At 46.2% G+C, this 21,952-nt stretch overlaps 1 long non-coding RNA gene across 1 annotated transcript; it reads left to right on the plus strand.

Moving 5' to 3' along the window:
- The first annotated feature begins 1,117 nt into the window (after window positions 1-1,117).
- LOC310659636 lies at window positions 1,118-21,584 on the plus strand. The gene is made up of 4 exons (XR_014502891.1): window positions 1,118-1,162; window positions 4,167-4,229; window positions 20,046-20,146; window positions 21,459-21,584. It is a non-coding gene; the product is annotated as an uncharacterized lncRNA (long non-coding RNA).
- The last annotated feature ends 368 nt before the right edge of the window (window positions 21,585-21,952 follow it).

Raw genomic sequence — 21,952 nt, forward strand, 5'->3', positions numbered from 1 at the left:
GGGTTTGAGGTGTTCAGTTAGTGTTTATGTGTAAAGATTGTGTCAGACTTTGAGAATGTAATAGAGATCCACGTGTTTTGGAATGCGTGTACCTACTTCTGAGCACCAGCAATTAATTAGCATTTGAAGAGTTAATTAACCTATGTAAATGTCCTAAGTGTGTTGTTGTTTAGTCGTTTAGTTGTGTCCGATTCTTCGTGACCCCATGGACCGGAGCACGCCAGGCACTCCTGTCTTCCACTGCCTCCCGCAGTTTGGTCAGACTCAAGCTGGTAGCTTCGAGAACACTGTCTAACCATCTCGCCCTCTGTCTTCCCCTTCTCCTTGTGCCCTCCATCTTTCCCAACATCAGAGTCTTTTCCAGGGAGTCGTCTCTTCTCATGAGGTGTCCAAAGTATTGGAGCCTCAGCTTCAGAATCTGTCCTTCCAGTGAGCACTCAGGACTGATTTCCTTAAGAATGGATAGGTTTGATCTTCTTGCATGAAGGGGTCCTAAGTGTGTACCAGTCTTTAATCCTAGTCAATCAACAAGTGCTGATGAAGTCTGGGGAACTCTTTTGTTAGGTGGCACCTAAGGGGATTAGCTATTAGTACATCAAAGCACCAAAAGAAGTGACTCTTAGAATGCGACCGAATAGAAGAGGCTTAGTTTTGAGGAACAACAGAACGAGGATTGAACGAACCTTGGACTGGAGTGTTGCACTGCTGTGGAGAGCAAACCCCTCTTGAGATGACCATGCTGTAACATCTGCACCCGTTCCATGCAGACTGAAGGTGTAAGTAAGTAAATAAACCATGTATCTTAAAGCTAGGACAATCTCCGCCATGTCTTCAGTTCTCCAAAGGAGCACCAACCCTGGGTGAGAGTTTGGAAACCCCATGGGCTCTCGCCACCGACTTTATAACGTTAAAGATGACTCACTGCTTCTCGTGTTAGGATTTCTTCATTATCCCTGCTTGAAAGGACCTCGCTACTCGCCTGCGTTTCAACCCTCCTGTTCTCTCTCTCTCTCTCTCTCTCTCTCTCTCTCTCTCTCTCTCTCTTTGGACTCTGTTTCCATTATTGTGTTTCTGTCTGGAAGAGGCGTGCACGTTTCCCTGTTCTGTCGTTGTTGAGGTCAGGAATGAGGAGGCGACTGGGTAGGCGGGATAAACACCGAATGTCATGTTGCGCCTGTTATTATCGTTACTATTAATAGTAATCAATAACAATATCAGTACGCCTGCACCCTAACCCTATTAAATATGTATTTAGAACCATAGAGTTGTAGAGCTGGAAGGGACGGGGGTCATTCGGGGAGGTCATCCTGCGATGCAGGCATCTCAGTCAGATCATACATGGCAAATGGCCATCCATCCTTTGCTTTGAAACTTCCAAGGAAGTAGAGTTCATCATCTTAAATGACTCTTATGCACAGTTCCCTACCTGAGAGTAATAGCCCATGTCCTTCGTTTAGGCTAAAACGGGGAAGTTACTGGGCCTTAGAAGGGAATAACCAGGCAACACAAGCCCAGTATGTTCCCGAGCACAATTCAAAGTGTTGGTGCTGACCTTTATAGCCCTAAATGGTCTCGATCCAGTATACCCGAAGGAGCGTCTCCACCCCCATCGTTCTGCCCGGACACTGAGGTCCAGTGCCGAGGGCCTTCTGACGGTTCCCTTGCTCATCCAACCTCTGCTTAAAAAACTCCAATGAAGGAGAATCCACCACCTTCTGAAGAAGACCATTCTACCATTGAACAGCTCTTACTGCCAGAAAGTTCTTCCTGATGTTGAGCAGGAATTTCCTTTCTTGTAATTTGAAGCCTGCCCTCCAGAGCAGGAGAACAGGACCCTCTTCTCATTGGGTCTAAACTGCCATCATTCACAGAACACAGACGTGGAACCCTGAATCTGTGCCATATCTAAAGGAGCATCTCCACCCCCATCTTTCTACCCCGACACGGAGGTCCATTGCCAAGGGTCAGTGCCAGTCCCAGTGCCAGTGCCTGGCGGTTCCCTGCCTGTGAGAAGCCAAGTTACAGGGAACCAGGCAGAGGGCCTTCTCGGTAGTGGCACCCGCCCTGTGGAACGCCCTCCCATCAGATGTCAAAGAGGAAAACTACTACCAGACTTTTAAAAGAAATCTGAAAGCAGCCCTGTTTAGGGAAGCTTTTAATGTTTAATGTATTCTGGTATTTTAATATTTTGTTGGAAGCCACCCAGAGTGGCTGGGGAAGCCCAGCCAGATGGGCAGGGTATAAATAAAATAATAATAATAATAATAATAATAATAATAATATTCCTTGGGAACTGAACTCAGTGCAACTGTATTCCCAAAGTTCAGGAGGTATGGGCAAACCCTGGTCCTCTCCATGTTTAGAGCCAGTGTGGTGTAGTGGTTAAGAGCGATAGACTGGTAATTTGGGGAACCGGGTTCGCGTCTCTGCTCCTCCACATGCAGCTGCTGGGTGACCTTGGGCCAGTCACACTTCTCTCAGCCCCACTCACCTCACAGAGTGTTTGTTGTGGGGGAGGAAGGGAAAGGAGAAGGTTAGCCGCTTTGAGACTCCTTCGGGTAGTGATAAAGCGGGATATCAAATCCAAACTCTTATTCTTCTCTTCTTCTCACATAATCAAACGCCACCGGGTTTGTCTAGGAACCAAAGCCAGGAGACTGCAAGGCTCTGACGCACCCTGAACTGGGGAGGAGCCCTCTTCAACCCAGGGGAACAAAAAGAAACCCCGATCCTACAGACACGTTAACTCAGGAGCATTTAACCGATCCAAAGGGTTCCCAATAAAATGGGACTTCCCAACGTGAAATGAGTCTCCACAGGTGGCGCAATAGATCACGGCATCTGTCTGTTAACCAAAATGTTGTTAGTTCGAGCCTACCTCAGGGAAGGCAACAGGCAGGATTCCTGCATTGCGGGGGGGGGGACTAGATGACCCTCGGGGTCCCTTCCAGCTCTAGAATTCTATGACTTCCCAGTAATTTGGGATTCACATAGGATCCTGCTCCACGTCTGTTGCCCTCCTGTTTTAATAAAATGGTGTTGTGAATCTCTATTTATCTTGATTGTACATTATTATTAGTATTTCTATACCGCCCTTCATCTGAATATCACAGGGCGGTTTACAATATATAAACACAAACTTGCAAACCTTCGAAATAATAATTTTGTACTACACTGAATAATGGTTCAGTGATCATTTAACAATGGGGAGCGAGGGAAGAACAACAGATGGAGCGCTGTCACGTGTATAATTTTCAAATGGACCACTCTCCTTTAACTCCCAGATATTTCCTTCATCTGTACAGTTATCCCCCCCCCTTAAAATGCAATACATTGATATATTGAGTGGGAGGCAGGGAATAAATTATACCATGCCCCGCTCACATAGGCCAGTAACATAAACGGACACCCTTTACAAAACGTATTGGGTTGAACGCCAAGTCCCATTGATTTTCAGTGAAAATCACTGCTGAGGCCTTATGTCCTATTCTATTTTAATTTTAAGCTCCATATCTTCAGTGGAGGAATCTAGACGGGATGAGCTCGCTTGCAGAATCCGGAGCCAAAGCGGATTTTCTGCTCAGGGTTGACGCGGAGCCGACTCTTGGAACCGGCCGAGAGAGCGCTAAATGACTTCGGCTTCATCGCTTTGTGGATCGCACCGCTGAATTCTCTCCCCCACTCCCACTCCCTATCCTACCCCACCCCTGGGCTGCCTTCTTCTCTTGCGAGGCTTCCCTTCCTCCTACGAGGAAGAGTGTGCGGGAGCCGGTGACGTCACCGTGCCCACTGGGTGTTCTCCTCTCGGTCCGCCTGAGAGTTCAGAGGCAGAGAGAGAGAAAAGGGAGAGAGAGAGAGAGAGAGAGAGATGCGTTCAGCAGAGCGCAGAGGTTCAGCCTTTGCTTCTGGCAAAAGCAGGAGGACCGGACGGACTTGGGAGGTTGGATTCTCTGCTCCAGCGGCGGAGGCTCATAATTGACAAGCGCTTCAGTCCCGTCCGGGGTCCAGAGCGTCGTTTGGCGTCTGAGCGAAGAGGCTGCCTTTTTAATTGCGCTAGAGAGAAGCCGCCCGGGAGAGAGCGAGCGAGCGAGCGAGCGAGCGAATTCCTGCCCGCCTGGATGTAAAAGCCTGATGGTTTCCCGACGCTCAATCTCTCTCCTTACCAGGAGGAGGACCCGCATGATGTACGCGTGAGGAGGAGCAGCAGCAGCAGCAGCCTGATTTAGGAGGTAAAGCGGGTTAGGGTGGCGCGGGGAGGGAGGGGGGCACTTGTGGGTCCGGCAGGGAGCTCCGAAGGCGTGTTGTGAGCGCGGGGAGGTTGTAGCCCAGGCAACATTGTCCCTTGCGCGCGCGCAAACACACCCAAACAAAAAGGACCCTAACCGAAACGGGTGAGACAATTTCCCGGGATCTCAATGGAGCCTCCATGTTCAGAGGCAGTTGAGTAGAAAATATTGATGGGGGGGGGATCAACCACAGGCAAAGAGGAAAGACCTTCATGCCTTGCCTTTGAACGCTGCGTGAAGATCTGAGCGAGGAGAGCTTGGATTCCTAGACTTTGGTTTATCATAAGGATGGTTTGGTTTCGGTTCTTTAATCTATCCGCGCGCCCCCTCAAAAATGGTCGTGTGAGTGTGTTTATCCGTGTTTACGTAAGGGCGCGAGGGAGGGTGGCATGGAATATATAGTAGAGTGGCGCGTAGGAAACGTCTCGCGGGGCATTTATCTCGTAGTCCTTGCCTTTGCCGATTTACTCTTGAGTAAGTCCCTCTCAGTTTATGAGGGCTTTCTTCTAGGTATGGGTTCATGAGATCGCCGGCTTCAGAAGATCCCTCCAGATTAAGACGGAGGGTTGCCTTAGAGGTCGGGATCGGGATAAAAAGCAGCTCAGGGGAATACCTAAGGAGCAGAGCGGGGGCCGTGGCGAGGACGATTCTCACGACGGCGGGGACGGTTAAACCGCAAGAGGTGGAAGTCAGGAGAAGCCAAATTTTACCCCCTTCCTTGTGATGGAGAGAGAGAGGTGCCCGCTCTTTCCGCGGGATCCCGCTTCTTCCTTGTCCAAAGTCTCCTAGTGCGGAGGGCTGTGTAAACCGGTTTCAGCACATCGGAGCAACTCGGCTCCCAAGCTGCGTGCTGGATCCAGAGGGAAAGGTCTGCAAAGCGTCGTGTGTATTTCCTGAGAATTATTCCCACCTGCAGCCAGGATTGCTCATCCACTACCACCCGCATCACGCACTTTTCTCGTAGCTCCTTTCCTTCGCTTAGTTTCATTCCATTGGAAGCGGAGGGAGTCGAGCGGTCATGTTAGAGTAGGATTGGAATCCGCTTTGAGGGTTTAAGAAGGGAAGGCGAAGGAAATGAGTTAGGGGGAGATGGATGTCTTTGTAGTCTTAGAGGCGGAGGAGTTGGGATCCCACAGACGCTTTCCCTAAAGCGCTGGAGCTGCCTTTGGGGCGCTTAATCCGAAGCGACCCGCCCTTTGGAACCGATTTCAGGTAGTGTATCGCAGAAGAGCACGTTAACCACGCACCCGCGCCTGAAGTCTAGTTAGATTCTTCTTGGCAGGTTGATGGTCTGCGGCGAGGCTACTCCGGGGTAAGAGAGAGCTCACCCCGGGATAGTTGGCCCACCGCGTGGGGTGAATATGCCCCGACCAAACTTCCAACGCCTCCAGGCTGCGATCTTGGACGCGAGCGAGACAATCCCGAGGTAAACACTTTAAGGACTCTACACAGGAGAAGAAAAAAAGGTGGATTTAAAAACCTACCAAAAAACGCCAAAGAAGCGATCCACAAAACTGTTGCGCCGGAGATGTTTCGGGGCATTTGAAACCAACACCCGAAGCAACCGGGGAAAGTTGGATTTTGGAAGCCGGATTCGGTCGAAATAGCTGGGCTGTTGGAGGCGGATCGGGCCCCCAAGATGCAACAGGAGTCCCCTCGGCTCAGACCAAGCACATTTTAGGTTGCAGTCCTATACTCTCTTACTCGTCAGTAAGTGACACTGAATTCAACGGGACTTGAGTAGACACGGAGAGCATTGTGGCTTGGAAATCGCGCAATAGAAACATTGTACACCCACATGCACAGCTTCGCAGTTCCTGGATGAGGCTATTTGATTTCCTTCTTTTTCCCATTTAAAAAAAAAATCTCCTTGCCCCGGCCTCGTTTGTCAGGGCTTATTATTTGCAGGCGTGGTCCCTTTTCGGTGCCGCGTGTCCTATAATTTGGCAGAAAAACTCACTTCTTCTGAAAAGGCCAAGAAACGGTCAGCAAACCCCAAGGGCGCGTAATAGTGAAGGGAGAGGGGAACGGTTAATCATTAATATTATCTACACATAGTAAATTCCGGCACTCTGCTAGGATGGTTACACAAGCTCAAACCCAAAAATGCAGTTATTTGCAAAGTCTAAATCAGACAGGTCAGGAGGCCGTTTCCTGTCTAACCAGCTATCTGAAACTGCTGATGTTAGTTACAGGTCAGAAGGTCGTTTCCTGCCTAGCCAAAAACTGCTGTCAACTAAAAACCACTAGCAAGATGTTTCCTGCTTTGCTTCTGCTTTAAGTAATGCAAGATAAGAAGAGATACGAAGGGAATGCTTAGCTAGCAAAAGAATACACGTGTACAAGGAGGTGGGAGGGGGTGCTTACTGAGCAGAGAAAATGCTTAACCAGCAGAAGAAGTGCTTAGCTAGCAGCCTTAGCCAGCAAATATAGATGTGCCATATAAGGAATAAGTTGGAAACTTGCCAGCTGATTGGGGAAGTTTTGGGGGGAGGTCTGGGAGGTGGGTAAATACTCTAAAGTATAAGAAGGCTTGCAGATGCGTATTGCTGGACAGTCAGATTTCAGAAACTATATTCTGCTGACTGTCTCTGTGCACAGATTTGCAATAAAACTCTTTTCTCCAAAGAAGAAACTTTCCTGGAATTTTTTTATTCTCTTCTCGGTCCTGGGGACGCGGGTAAGCAATTCTCTGGCAAAGTAAAGGGCATAAGCCTACAATAGCTAGTAGAATGGACGTTGCAGTAAGATTTAAAAATAAGTAATTATCAGTGAGCCCACGAAGAAATATTAGTGTATTGACAATCTCTGACCGACGTTCTTAAATTCCTGAGAATTCAGAATCGAAAGCGAGTTAGGTACTGGACTCGTCTAACAACCCAGGTTACCGCAATGTATTCTTCTTTACCTTTCCATTATCTTTGGTCCACTCTCCACTGTAACAAGAGCCGCAGGTTCTTCTAAAACAATAAAGCGATTGGTTCTCAACGTTCACAGTGCAGTTTGGCAGATTTTCCATTGGCAAAAGACTCTTCCTGAAGTTGGATGCGTTGTTGTTGTTTGTTTTTAAAAGGCAATTGTAGCGCTGATGGTTTTAATAATAATAGTAATTAAATACAAGGTTGTCAGAAGTATGAGTATGGATATTAGAAATCCACGTTACGCAGGTTTCTAATTTCAATGTTCTTCCAGAAAAAGAATTGTGCTTTTCCTTGGCTCTCCAGAATCTTTGCAAAATGCCTTTTCAGTCTCTCTGCATATATTGTAGAGTGAGTCTGGAAAAAGGTTCTGTGTGTTTTAGGAACGTGCACACACTTTGACTGATACATAGGTTTTAGTAAAGACATTATTCTACAGATTTTATGAATCACCTTCCATTGACGTTGCCTCTCTGGACTCTCAACCGTATAAATTAGACTGACAGCCTTAAAGGGCCTTGCTTACGCGTGTCTATAATCATTTGATTTCTATATGCACTTAGATTTGACCCGCTCAGGTATGTTTAACCCCTTGAACGTGTGAATGGCCGGCCACAGAACGTTCATGTTTCCCATCGCCTTAAATGCAATGCTTCGTCAGTAGCGACGACCGAGTTTCCATTTTATAAATAGCTGAGGATTTACTGAAGTGTAGAGAAATAGTGACATGCGCGCACCTCCTTTGCACCTGAACGTGTGAACTGTGTCAGTTGCGGGTGGCGGGCGGGGGTTGGTTGGAGAGCACTTAATTTGAAGTCCTGTACTACGATATGGAAAATCCTATCCCCCTGGACCTAGATCTCTGATTGCCCACCCTTGCCACCAAGTCATCCCATAATGGTGCCGCGAATAATATGCACGTCTGAATCAATCCGCTCCACGGATTCCAACGACGGTGCTCGCCAAAATAGATTCTGAGGCTAAGCTCGCGTGAGATCTGACTCAAAGCCTGCTCTTTCTTCTGAATCGGAGTCCACCGGGGGGTGGGGAGAGTATTTCCTCTTGCCGTATCTAGCTTGAAATGGACCAGATACGAGGGGATCGCTTCCTTTTTACTGAATAAAGTGAGCGAACCAAATTCAAAACAACAGGAACCGTCCCTTAGGGACCCAGGAGGAACAGCTGATCTGGCCTGCTAAAGCGATCAATTATTGCAGAGAATATATTGTCCCTTAATGTGGCACCTTCAGGGGAAATGCTTTCCTAATAGCCTCCGCCTGAGACGGGTGCATTTCCAGAGCAAACCTGCTCGTATCTACTCCGGAGTATCTGCAATGTGACTTACTCACTCACTAGGACTGCAGCCTCAGTTGGGGAGCCCAACAGACAAATTCTTTTCAAACAATGTATTAAAAAATCGAGGTGTTGTTGTTTTTTATTAGCCTCACATTTGGATGATTTCACCCACCCTCCCTTCTCCCTCCGCATCCCCAATGACGCACACATCTCGTGCCCTACTTTATCGAGGTAGCCACGTCAAACCGTTTACGCTACTTTTTCTGTCATCTCCATCGGCCATCCCTTACCCGGTGGAGAGAAGAAGAAGGGCAAGCTCTGGAGAATTCAGTAGGCGTTGCAATATAAACGTGCTCTTACCTCAAGCTGAATTAAGGATGAAAAATAAAATAAAAAATAAAAAATAGGAGGGGTGGATATTTTAGCGCCGAATTACCTAATTTACAAGGTCAGGTAAAAGATGCAATCCTAGACTTTAGTATGTCAGAATGGGGGAGGCATATCTTTAAAAAATATTCTCAAATTGTAATTTATAAAATTGAGAAAACCAGGGGATCCTGAAAAGGGTTGTGTGCTGACTTTATTAAATGCAGAAAGTTTTCCTTTTGCATGTGGGGAGCCTTCCTTAATACAACTTCCTGTCTGAAGTCTGGAATGGTACACCCTAGAATCCTACCGCCTTATTCTTGCAAAAAGCAAAAGTAGCCATGTTCTTTATTTGTTTGTTTATTGCATTTCTATCCCACCCTGTTCTCCAAGGTACTCAAGGTGGCATACCTGGCTCTCTCCATCCTCAATTAACCCCCACAACAACCTTGCGAGGTTAGGCTGAGAGGCAATCATAGAATCATAGAATCATAGAGTTGGAAGAGACCACAAGGGCCATCGAGTCCAACCCCCTGCCAAGCAGGAAACACCATCAGAGCACTCCTGACATATGGTTGTCAAGCCTCTGCTTAAAGGCCTCCAAAGAAGGAGACTCCACCACACTCCTTGGCAGCAAATTCCACTGTCAAACAGCTCTTACTGTCAGGAAGTTCTTCCTAATGTTTAGGTGGAATCTTCTTCCTTGTAGTTTGGATCCATTGCTCCGTGTCCGCTTCTCTGGAGCAGCAGAAAACAACCTTTCTCCCTCCTCCATGTGACATCCTTTTATATATTTGAACATGGCTATCATATCACCTCTTCTCCACCCTCTTCTCCAGGCTAAACATGCCCAGCTCCCTTAGCCGTTCCTCATAAGGCATCATTTGCAATGACTGGCCAAAGGTCACCCAGTGAGGAAAAATACAGAATCCACATTTGGGTGATAGCTTTATTAGGCCAGACAAAATAGCATGCTGCCAATCAAGTTCTCCAGAACTTGAGTTCTACCAGGCTAGAGATCGTAAACAAAGCAAGGCTGCGGATGATTGGCTGATGGTGAAGCCATGGAGTCTGTGTCAGAGATATGGGAGGTTGTTGTAGGTATTCAAAGGAGGCTCTGTGCTAGGCAGATTTTTATTCCCCTGTTTTTTGAAAATATAAAATCCAGCTCTTACCCAGGAAGCTGTCTTGTTCCAAGTCAGGCTACTGATTCATCTCAGTACTGTCAACAGTGACTGGCAGTGGGTTTTCTAGGGTTTTAAAAAAGGTAAAGGACCCCTGACAGTTAAGTCCATTCATGAACGACTCTGGGGTTGTGGCGCTCATCTCGCTTTACTGGCCGAGAGAGCCGATGTTTGCCTGCAGACAGCTTCCGGGTCATGTGGCCAGCATGACTAAGCTGCTTCTGGCAAAACCAGAGCAGCACATGGAAATGCCGTCCCGCTGGAGTGGTACCTATTTATCTACTTGCACTTTGAAGTGCTTTCAAACTGTTAGGTTGGCAGGAGCAGGGACCAAGCAATGGGAGCTCACCCCGTTGCGGGGATTTGAACCACTGATCTTCCGATCTGCAAGCCCTAAGCTCAGTGGTTTAGACCACAGCGCCACCCACACTGAGTGTTTTAGGAGAGGGATGTTCCTTCCCTACCAGGAGAGGCCTGGAATGGAACCTGGAATCTTCTACTTGAGAAGCAAGAGAGGTACCACTGAGTTACAGTCTGCCTCCATCCTTTGGCAAAACACACAGGTTCTTTGTTATGTGAAGAACAGGAATAAAAACAAACCAGACTGTTTAAAAAAACAAACCAAAAACTAGATTGTTTTAAACTCTCAAGTTCAGTTCCCAGTGTTTCTCATTGGAATCAATCATCTTTCCCCAGATGCCTTCCAGATTTATTTATTTTTTACTACAATTCCCACCACGCTTAACTATTGGCCATACTGGCAGGGGCTGAAGGGAATTGTAGTTCAGAAAAATCCAGAGAGTTTCCCATCGGCGAACACTAAGACGATCTCCTGAGCAGCAAAAGGTGGCAATATGTGGGGGTTCTAGAATGGACTGCAGTTAAGAATTGCCAATTTTTCATGCCTCCCTATCTTAAAAGCTCTCTAGAAATAGAGAATTTGCGCTGCAGAAAAAAGGGCTGAGTACAAACTTTTCTCCCTGATGTGCTAGCTTTCTACTTGCAGGGAGTGTGTTATTTTTTAAAAAATGTGGGGAGTGGCATTCTAATCGTTATGTCCCACCTGCATTGTGAAATGGAGTTTTATCAAGCTTGGCATTTTATAAGCTTATTGCACTGCACATGGAGACCTAGAGATCAGTAGCAGGGCTAGGAAAGCCTCCAATCTAAGCCTATAGCCCAGCCTTCACAAACCTGATGCCCTGTTGGTCCTTTGGACCGCCACCAGTAACAACCAACATTGACTGGGGCTGATGGGAGTTGTAGTTCAAAACATTGGCAGAGCATCATGTCAGCAAAGTCTGCTACAAAATCAGGGGTCAGCAAACTTTTTCAGCAGGGGGCCCGTCCACTGTCCCTCAGACCTTGTGGGGGGGCTGGACCATATTTTGAAAAATAATAATGAACGAATTCCTATACCCCACAAATAACCCAGAGATGCATTTTAAATAAAAGGACACATTCTACTCATTTAAAAACACACTGATTCCCGGACCGTCCGCGGGACGGATTTAGAAGGCGATTGGGCCAGATCCGGCCCCCGGGCCTTAGTTTGCCTACCCATGTTCTATAGGGTAAGTGGGGTTCTAGCATCATGCAAGGCTTTGGCCCTCTGGCCCAGCTCTTCAACATCTGCTGCCTGAAGAGGCCCCCTCAGCCTGCCTAATGGCAGGGTCGGTCCCAAATGTTTCAGCCTGAAACATAGCTCAATGGTGCCACCCCTGCTAAGGCCAACACTATTAAAAGAGTTGTTTGCAGCAATCAGACACCAGTTTCTTACATTTATCTATTTCACACGCACACTCCTCCATGGTACTGCCTGTACCAGGTTGGTTCTCCCTACTGCACAGTTAAGGGATATAAACTTGCTGAGAAAAGGAAACAGCTGGTAGGCATTGCTGAGATCCTGAATTCAGGCAGCTGTAGTTGAGATTCCTTCATTGCAGGGGGGTTGGACTAGATGACCACTGAGGTCCCTTCCAACTCTACAATTCTATGATTCTAAATGATGGGATGTGCACATGGTTGTTGCGGCTGTTGTTTTTTCTTGTGGTTGTTGTTAAGTTGCGACTGGGACATTCTTCTGAATAAAAGCATGCTTAGGCCAGTGCTGTCGCTAGGATACTGTAAAAATAAGGAAAATTGTTTCACAGTTGAGCTGCGAGAATATATATATATATATATATATATATATATATATATACACACACATACAGAAACTCAGAGAATATATGTGTATAATGAGAGGGAGGGACATCTGGGGAAATGATCACCATTCTGTGATCATTTTTTTACCCATCAGTTTTATTCGATATGCTATTAGTATTCTTATGGCTATTATTGGAGTGTTGTGTTTTTTATGTTTTAAACTCCTTTGTTGTGTTTTCTATGAATGCGTGGCTTATACATATTTAAATGAATGACAATAAATAAATAAATCCCCAAATGAGGATTTCTGAGTTCATTCAGAAAGAAGCAGTCGTCACATTCTGCGGGTGGCGCTGTGGGTTAAAGCCTCAGCGCCTAGGGCTTGCTGATCGAAAGGTTGGCGGTTCGAATCCCCGCGGCGGGGTGCGCTCCCGTTGTTCAGTCCCAGCGCCTGCCAACCTAGCAGTTCGAAAGCACCCCCGGGGGCAAGTAGATAAATAGGGACCGCTTACCAGCGGGAAGGTAAACGGCGTTTCCGTGTGCGGCTCTGGCTCGCCAGAGCAGCGATGTCACGCTGGCCACGTGACCCGGAAGTGTCTTCGGACAGCGCTGGCCCCTGGCCTCTTTGAGTGAGATGGGCGCACAACCCTAGAGTCTGTCAAGACTGGCCCGTACGGGCAGGGGTACCTTTATGAATGTGTGGCTTATACATATTTAAATGAATGACAATAAATAAATAAATCCCCAAGCAAGGATTTCTGAGTTCATTCAGAATGAAGCAGTCGTCACATTCTGGGTCCAGGTCCTTTTGAATCTGAACTGTTTCCTAGAAGGAAATGCCTCTCGCTTGAGATCTGGAGACAGTGCAGTTCCGCAATTGTTCTCTGGGAAGTGGGACCCACAACTAAATGTTGCAGTTTGGGGCAGTGCCGCCAGAGTTAGGGTGTTGTGGGAGATTCCTTGCAGGGAGATGAGCAAAGGGGGAGCAAAACAACAACAACATGAGTGCCTACTGAAAAGATCCATTTTAAAAGCAGCTGTACCAAAAGGAATTATTGTGAAAATATTTTTTCTCTTTTTTGGGGGGGTGCCAATTTTTGTCCTTGCTCAGGGCGCCACATTACCAAAGTCCACTCCTGATGTGGGCTCCTGTGCAGGGTTGCAGCCAAATGAAACCACCTTCTTTCAGGATACGTAAAGGTAAAGGGACCCCTGACCGTTAGGTCCAGTCATGACCGACTCTGGGGTTGCGGCGCTCATCTCGCTTTACTGGCCGAGGGAGCCAGCATACAGCTTCCGGGTCATGTGGCCAACATGACAAAGCCGCTTCTGGCAAACCAGAGCAGCACACGGAAACACTGTTTACCTTCCTGCCAGAGTGGTACCTATTTATCTACTTGCACTTTGATGTGCTTTCGAACTGCTAGGTTGGCAGGAGCAGGGACCGAGCAACAGGAGCTCACCCTGTCATGGGGATTCGAACCGCCAACCTTCTGATCGGCAAGTCCTAGGCTCTGTGGTTTAACCCACAGTGCCACCCGCATCCCTGTTCTTTCAGGATACTCCATTGCATTCTCCCTCTGCCATATGTTCTTGTTGTTTCCCACTTCTGCATTTAGCCAGCCTTCCATGGGCACTGAGCATGCTCAGTCATCAACAGGCTGTTTGGGGTTGAGTTGCTCCATGTGGATTTTATCTGCTAAAGCATGCTAACCTCTCCTCTTTGTGTGTGTGTGTGTGTGTGTGTGTGTGTGTGTGTGTGTGCATTGCAGAAGCACCTGGCTGGTGTGGTGAAGCCAGCAAGATAGTCAGGAGGTCGGGGCTCTGCAGGTATGCCAGCGGCTGTTGCTGCTTTGCCTGCATCTACATTGAGATGTGAGTGGTCTAAATCACTGAGCCTAGGGCTTGCCAATCGAAGGTCGGCGGTTCGAATCCCCCCCGATGGGGTGAGCTCCTGTTGTTTGGTCCCAGCTCCTGCCCACCTAGCAGTTCGAAAGCATGTCAAAGTGCAAGTAGATAAATAGGTACCACTCTGGCAGGAAGGTAAACGGCGTTTCTGTGCGCTGCTCTGGTTCACCAGAAGCGGCTTAGTTATGCTGGCCACATGACCTGAAAGCTGTCTGCAGACAAACACTGGCTCCCTTGGCCTATAGAGCGAAATGAGCACCGCCACCCCAGAATTGTCCGCGACTGGACCTAACAGTCAGGGGTACTTTTACCTTTACATTGAGAGAACTGAGCTTGCTTATTATATGGCTGGTTCACGCATGCAAGCCACCACTTGATACTACAGCCAATGAGTTGTTAGCATGTAGGTATGAGCTGCTTTTCAATTTAAAATTTGTTTGGGTTAAGCAGTCCCTTTGGTTGGGCAGAGCCACTCACCTGGCACTGGTGATGCTGCTGGAAACCGAGACGGGGATGAGGGCAGGGAGGTGGCGAGGTCAAGGCTTCACCATTGCATCAGTGGAGCCAGTCCAGGACTCCTACCAGAGAGTCACAGTCTTGCCATTCCCTTTCTTCACCCCAGCCCCATCCAGATGAGCTGGTCTTGGGAGGCAAACCCCATAACTCCACCCCCAACACCATCACTACTGGTTTGGTCCATTAGCCTGTTCACACTCCTCCATCTTTTCCGCTTGGTTTTTTCCTCACTTGACGACTTAACGGTTGACAACCTGCAGCTGAACATGTGAATTGACTCATTTTGTGTCTGCTGTGGATATATGGACAGTTTTCTGTGGCGATTGGTAATGAAACATTCTCTCTCTCTCTCTCTCTCTCTCTCTCTCTTTCTTTCTCTCTCTCTCTCGTCTCTCTCTCACACACACACACACATTCAAGTCATTGGTACTTGACATTCAAGCAATGCACATGTACAGTATTTTTTGCTCCATAAGACGCACCTGACCATAAGACGCATCTAGTTTTTAGAGGAGGAAAACAAGAAAAAAAACACATTCTGAACAAAACAGTGGATGTATGATTTTTGTGGTGCATGCTGTGGCCACAAACATAATATGTGATTTGATGGTGAGTTAGGGGTAGCCCTATGCAAAAATCCTGAGAATCCATGTGGATCCATGCTTTGTAACCACGTTTTTGCACCATTGCGGTCCCACGAAACAGTGGGTGCGTGATTTTTTGTGTGCAAGCTATAGCCATGGACATGCTATGTGATCTGATGGTGAATTTGGGGTGACCCAATGCTAAAATCCTGAGGATCCATGTGCTTTTACCTCCCCCCTCCCGGGCAGCCTCCTTTATATCTAGAGTCCCTTATCTCCCTCCCAATCGCTTGCCGATCAGCTGCTCAGTGGCTTTGTTTCAATACCCCCTTCCCTCTTTCTAAAAATAATAGCACGATCTGCTTTTTGCCCCTCGGCAATTTGGTTCCAGGGACCATGCATTCGCTCTTACTTTTTAGGAGGAAAAAAGTGTGTCTTATCGAGCAAAAAATACGATATGCGTGTAAAGGCCTTAGTGCACTGGTTGGCATCAAAACCTATTCTTGGGAATACTCTGTGTGTGAGAGCCAGTTTGGCAGAGCTGGTGCCATTTTGCTGCATGGTGCAAGGGAAAAGGTGGATGGGTTATGGCGGCTCAGGGACAGAGAAGCTGCTTTGCATGCAGAAGGTCTTAGATTCAGCCCCCAGGATCTCTAGGAATGTCCCCTCTTTGAAACCCTGGAGAGCTACTGCCAGTCAGTGTAGATGGCATTGAGCTTGATGGAGCAATGGTCTGACTTGTATAAGGCAGCTGTCCTGGTTCCACTCAAAACACAGAGGCAGAGGCACGACTTGAAGGAGGAGGACTTCAAAGGGTTGGGGTTGCCATGGCAGCTGTCACTCCCACGATTTCCATGGCAATGAGGTGGAAAGGGGCGGAGGTGCTGGGCTGGCTGAGTCGCCGCTGGGGAGCAAGTCCAGGCAATAATAATAAGCGTACAATAATAAGCGTACATTCATTTGTAAAAAAGGAATATACAACGGGATAGACAGGAAGTCTAAAGTGTTGGTACATATATGATTTTGGAATAGTTTTTTGTCCTTATTTTTTTCTTTCTTTCTTTCTTTTAGTATATAAACTTTGTATACATGTTGAAAATTATAGTATAATGTCTATTGGTGGTCCAGATCTGCCCCCTCCAAAATAACATTAATCTGGTCTCCAGTAGTAGTAGTAGCCAGTTTTATGCGCAGTCATTGAAAATTTGGCTCACAAGTCCATTTTCTAAGCAGGGGAAGTGGTGAGTTTCCATTTGCATTTCATTCACTTTTATGAATCATATCACCATCACATGAGCTGTCTGGAAAGGCAACAGCAAATCGACTCTTAAGGGGATCTTTCAGGAAAGGAGTCTTTTCTTGCTGTTTTCCTTCTTGTACATTTCTTTGAGAACTTACTGAAAGGCAAATTCATACATGCGGAAATGAAATGAATCACACTGTCAGTCGCTGGCCCCAGCCACCTCTTAGCGCATCACCTCAAAGCATCTAAAAGTATGTGTCCTGGTTAGGCCATCAGCTATTTTATATAGCCTGGGCATCAATGGAAGGACTGGATTGTATTTGCCCACGGACCAGGGTTCTACTGCTCTGCAAATTGTATGGAAGTGAGAGCTGGACCATAAAGAAGGCTGATCACCAAAGAATTGATGCTTTTGAATTATGGTGCTGGAGGAGACTCTTGAGAGTCCCATGGACTGCAAGAAGATCAAACCTCTCCATTCTGAAGGAAATTAGCCCTGAGTGCTCACTGGAAGGACAGATCCTGAAGCTGAGGCTCCAATACCTCATGAGAAGAGAAGACTCCCTGGAAAAGACCCTGATGTTGGGAAAGATGGAGGGCACAAGGAGAAGGGGACGACGGAGGACGAGATGGTTGGATAGTTTTCTCGAAGCTACCAGCATGAGTTTGACCAAACTGTGGGAGGCAGTGGAAGACAGGAGTGCCTGCCGTGCTCTGGTCCAGGGGGTCACGAAGAGTCGGACACGACTAAACGACTAAACAACAACATTAATTCAGGGATCACCAACATGGTGCTGGTGGTCGCAGAGGTACCCCTGAGGCCTCTGAGACCCCCACTTTCTGGTCAGTGAAAGTGGTTACCATTTTCTCTCTCGAAAAATACATAGAACTGAAAGAGGAAGTTGGACGTCTGAAACACTTTCCCACGTCCTCTTTTGGTTCTACATGGTTTTCGAGGCTCGGATTCACTCTGCTAGATTTGACGTTTACTCAGATCCCTTGGGGAAATGAAATGTGTGGATGCCCAATTTCCTCTCCAGGTCTGATCTGGAGAGGGAGAGGGGGGAAAAGGACAGCGAGTCCAGAATCAAAGAGTGAAAGTCATTCCACATGCAGCAATCTGAATGAAAAGAGCAATATCTCCAAGAATATGCATCAATTTCCAAAATTGCCTGGTTAAATTTAAAGAAAGGTGTGTGTGTGTGTTCCCCAACTTAACATGTATTTCCACAAGAGGGATATGTTGTGTAGTTTCCTGACATTGGGTTTGTGCTTTGGTATGGCTGCACAGCAGACAGAAATGCATCCGATGCCCCTTTCTCCATGCCAGGAAGAACTGCAGCTGCTGGATTTCTGCCAAGAAAAATAGTATCTAAGGGGAAAGACAGGCATGGAGTGGTAGAGTGATAAGTGCTGTTCCAGTACGATCCAGGAAGCCATGATATATGTATGTCCCCCATCAGTGCCTTGACTTTATTTGATGGTAGTCCAGTGGTACCTTGGTTCTCAAAATGCCTTGGTACTCAAACAACTTGGAACCCAAACACTGTAAACCCAGAAGTAAGTGTTCCGGTCTGTGAACTCTTTTCGGAAGCTGAACGTGCTGTGTTTTGAATGTTACGCTTCTGTTTTGAGTGCCACACTTCCATTCTGGTGTTACGCTGGGGACTGTCTGTTTTTGCTATTTATTTTGCGTTTGTGTTTTTGCGGCTCTTTTTTGTTTGTTTTTGTGACTGTATGGAACCCAGTTCAGCTACTGGTTGGTTGATTGATTGTGTGACTGCAGTACATTGTTTATTGCTTTCATTTTATGGATCAATGGTCTCGTTAGATAGTGAAATTCATGTTAAATTGCTCTTTTAGGGGTTGTTTTTAAAAGTCTGGAACAGATTAATCCATTTTGCATTCCTTTCTATGGGAAAGCGCACCTTGGTTCTGGAACGCTTTGGTTTTGGAACAGACTTCCGGAACGGATTAAGTTTGAGAACCAAGGTACCACTGTAATAGTATTGAAGACTAGCCTTTCCTAGTACTCAAGGAGTCCCACCAAACAATTTGAGGGGGAGGACAATATTACAAGAAAAACCACAATTTCGTTTACAAATAAATTTAAATGACTGTGAGACTTCCATATGGGCACATACACTTCCTTCTCCTTTAAGATCATCAATTAGATCCCAGATTACTAGATAGAACTGGCCATTTCTGGCTGTAGAAGACAGAGTCCACACAATTTGCCTAATGGTAGGGTTGACCTTTATTGCTCAGTAATCTCCCAGACCTTCAATGTCCATTGCTTTGTACCTTCGGGAGGGGTAGGCAAAACGAGTTGAGATAAGTGAAAATTAATGGAACCTAGAGAAAGAGTCTTTAAAGCATCTTCTGGTACTGACTCATTGCACTCAGAAAAGCATGTCCTGAGGTCACTGTCTCCACCCACAATCCCTCTTGTGATGTAAGACCTTTGGTAGTTAATGCATAGCTAGGTTATTGAATTGTTGCTGATGTCAGTATTTTGTATTGCTGCTGCTATCTAGCATTTTATGCAGACCAAACCTACATATCTGCGTATACGCAGATGTGTGCTGCACTATGTTCTATACTGGGCTGCTTTCTACTGAGTAAAAGTGCCTAAGATTTTAGCCTTGGGCTGCAACCCAGCTTCCTGGGTAAGCCCTGCTGAATTGGCAGGACTTATTTCTGAGTAAAAATGTGTAGAGTTGTGTTCTTGACGCAGATGACACAACCTTGATGGCAGAAAGCGAGGAGGAATTAAAAAATCTTTTATTGAGGGTGAAAGAGGAGAGCGCAAAATATGGTCTGAAGCTCAACATCAAAAAAACGAAGATCATGGCCACTGGTCCCATCACCTCCTGGCAAATAGAAGGGGAGGAAATGGAGGCAGTGAGAGATTTTACTTTCTTGGGCTCCATGATCACTGCAGATGGTGACAGCAGCCATGAAATTAAGAGACGCCTGCTTCTTGGGACGAAAGCAATGACAAACCTAGACAGCATTTTAAAAAGTAGAGACATCACCTTGCCAACAAAGGTCCGTATAGTAAAAGCTATGGTTTTCCCAGTAGTGATGTATGGAAGTGAGAGCTGGACCATAAAGAAGGCTGATCGCCGAAGAATTGACGCTTTTGAATTATGGTGCTGGAGGAAACTCTTGAGAGTCCCATGGACTGCAAGAAGATCAAATGCATCCATTCTTAAGGAAATCAGCCCTGAGTGCTCACTGGAAGGACAGATCGTGAAGCTGAGGCTCCAATACTTTGGCCACCTCATGAGAAGAGAAGACTCCCTGGAAAAGACCCTGATGTTGGGAAAGATGGAGGGCACAAGGAGAAGGGGACGACAGAGGACGAGATGGTTAGACACGTGTTCTCGAAGCTACAAACATGAATCTGACCAAACTGCGGGTGGCAGTGGGAGACAGGAGTGCTTGGCGTGCTCTGGTCCATGGGGTCACGAAGAGTCGGACACGACTGAACGACTAAACAACAACAACAGGGTGGTGTTCCTATTTTAAAAATACACAATTTTTAAACACACTCTGTCTGTCTCTCTCTGTGTGTGTGTTTATTGTTGTAGTGTAACTTGCTTAGAACACAAGAAGGCAGGATGCGAAGAAAAGGAGTCAGAAATAAAAACTGTCAGCAGCGCAACCAGACAATTTCAGCACCCAAACGCCTGTAAAAGCACATCATTATTTTTATTGCTATTTATTACTTGTATTCTACTTTTCTCGTCCAGAACACCCAAAGGGCCTTGCAAAAGGATTTAAAAATGGACAGTAAAAATGCACAATTTTTGATTGAGCTACGGCAATTTGGAGAAGGCTGTAGCTTTGTGGCAGAGTGGGTTCAAAAGCTCCCAGGTCCAATCCCTGGCTTATCCAGGGAGGGTTGCAAACTTGTAGCATTCTGCATATTGTTGGACTCCAACTCCCACAATCCCCAGCCAGGATGGCCCAGTGGTCAAAGAGGCTAGGAGATGAAGGCCAACAGCATCCACAGGCTCCCCATTCCTGCCCCAAAGCCGGTGTTAGTCAGTGTGAAATAATGAGCTAAATGGATGAATGACACGACTCAGGACAAATTAGTTTCCTATATTTTTAAGCAAGGCAGCAAGTTAAAAACATAAAATAGCAGCACTCAAATGTCACATCAATTAAAACGGACCATTTATTAAAAGGCTATTCGATGGTTAGATACATAGAGCCTGTTGAATTAAAGAGTTTTTTCAAATGAATGGGGGGAAAGAGGTCGCAAGATCTTTAGTGGAAAGTCACCCTACATTTTGCTTCTAAAGCTCCACTTTGGGGAGCTGATTCCAAAATCTTAAACGACTGCAGCAATGTCTCTGCTCCACCCAGTATGGCAGGTGGTAGACTTTGCTACCCGTATAGAAAGTGCTTGAGAATTCTTGTTTTATTTTCAGCAAAAAATAAACTTGTCCCTTCCTCTCATTTATTTATTTTTTTGCAAGAAAAAACGGGTAGCAAAAGAGTTGTGCAAACATCAGAATTCTACCCACTTTATCAATGCATGTTTATGTGTGCTGATTATGCTACTACAGTCAACATTTTATTTATCTGTGATATTTTTAGGCTGTCCTTGAATGTGTATTTCAGGGGCAGCGTGGACAGCCAAAAATCTAATCAACCAAGTCAATGTATGAAATATCTATGAAACCTAGGCAATGTGGCATAAACATAGAATGAATGAATAAATTATAAAAGAAGAAAACATCTTAAGCTTCAACTTTTGAAAGCATAGCAAAGAAAAATGTCTTGTTGGGGAGCCTTCAGATGTTGCTTTTGTTGTGCATTTGTGATTATTTGCGCTCATGATGGTTAGATGCGATCCCATTTTCAACACTGCAAAAGACACCCTCAGCTTGCAGAGTATAGTCAGATATAACTGCATGAGAAAGGTAGATAGAGATGAACCTTCAAGCTTCCTAGACTGTCCTTCCTGTGCTGACCTATTGATCTTTCTTCAGGGTTAGACTGATACTCTCAGGATTGCTGACCTCATTTCCTACTTCCTTCTTCATCCTTACCTCAGGAAATGTGATCTCGTTGTATGTTTCTCCTATGCATGTGAAAGAGCAAATATAACTCTGAGGCCTTGTCTATCAAGTATTTACTTCCTGCAATAAATGTAGATTTCTTCCTTTCCTCAACTCAGAGCCTCAGTGTGAATTAATCCGTGCTCCTCCAACAGGGATGCAGTGTTCTTTCTTTTCTGCTTCTCTATGCATGTTAACTCCAAACACCCAACACATCCTGCCTCATCTTCAGTCAGTGGCTGCCTTGTAACTTCCTGCTGAAATCCTGTAACTTTTTTAATGGCAACTTTTCTGGTTGGTTTGCTTTTCTGCTGCTTTTCTGTCCTTACAGAGGGCAGTAACAATGGTATCACAGAGCATCGAATAAGCAGAATGACCTGTGGGTGGTCCGGTCTACATCTACCACTATTATTGTGTCAATTACA

The sequence above is a fragment of the Podarcis tiliguerta genome, assembly GCF_965153285.1.
Source record: "Podarcis tiliguerta genome assembly, chromosome: 11".
NCBI lineage: Eukaryota > Metazoa > Chordata > Lepidosauria > Squamata > Lacertidae > Podarcis > Podarcis tiliguerta.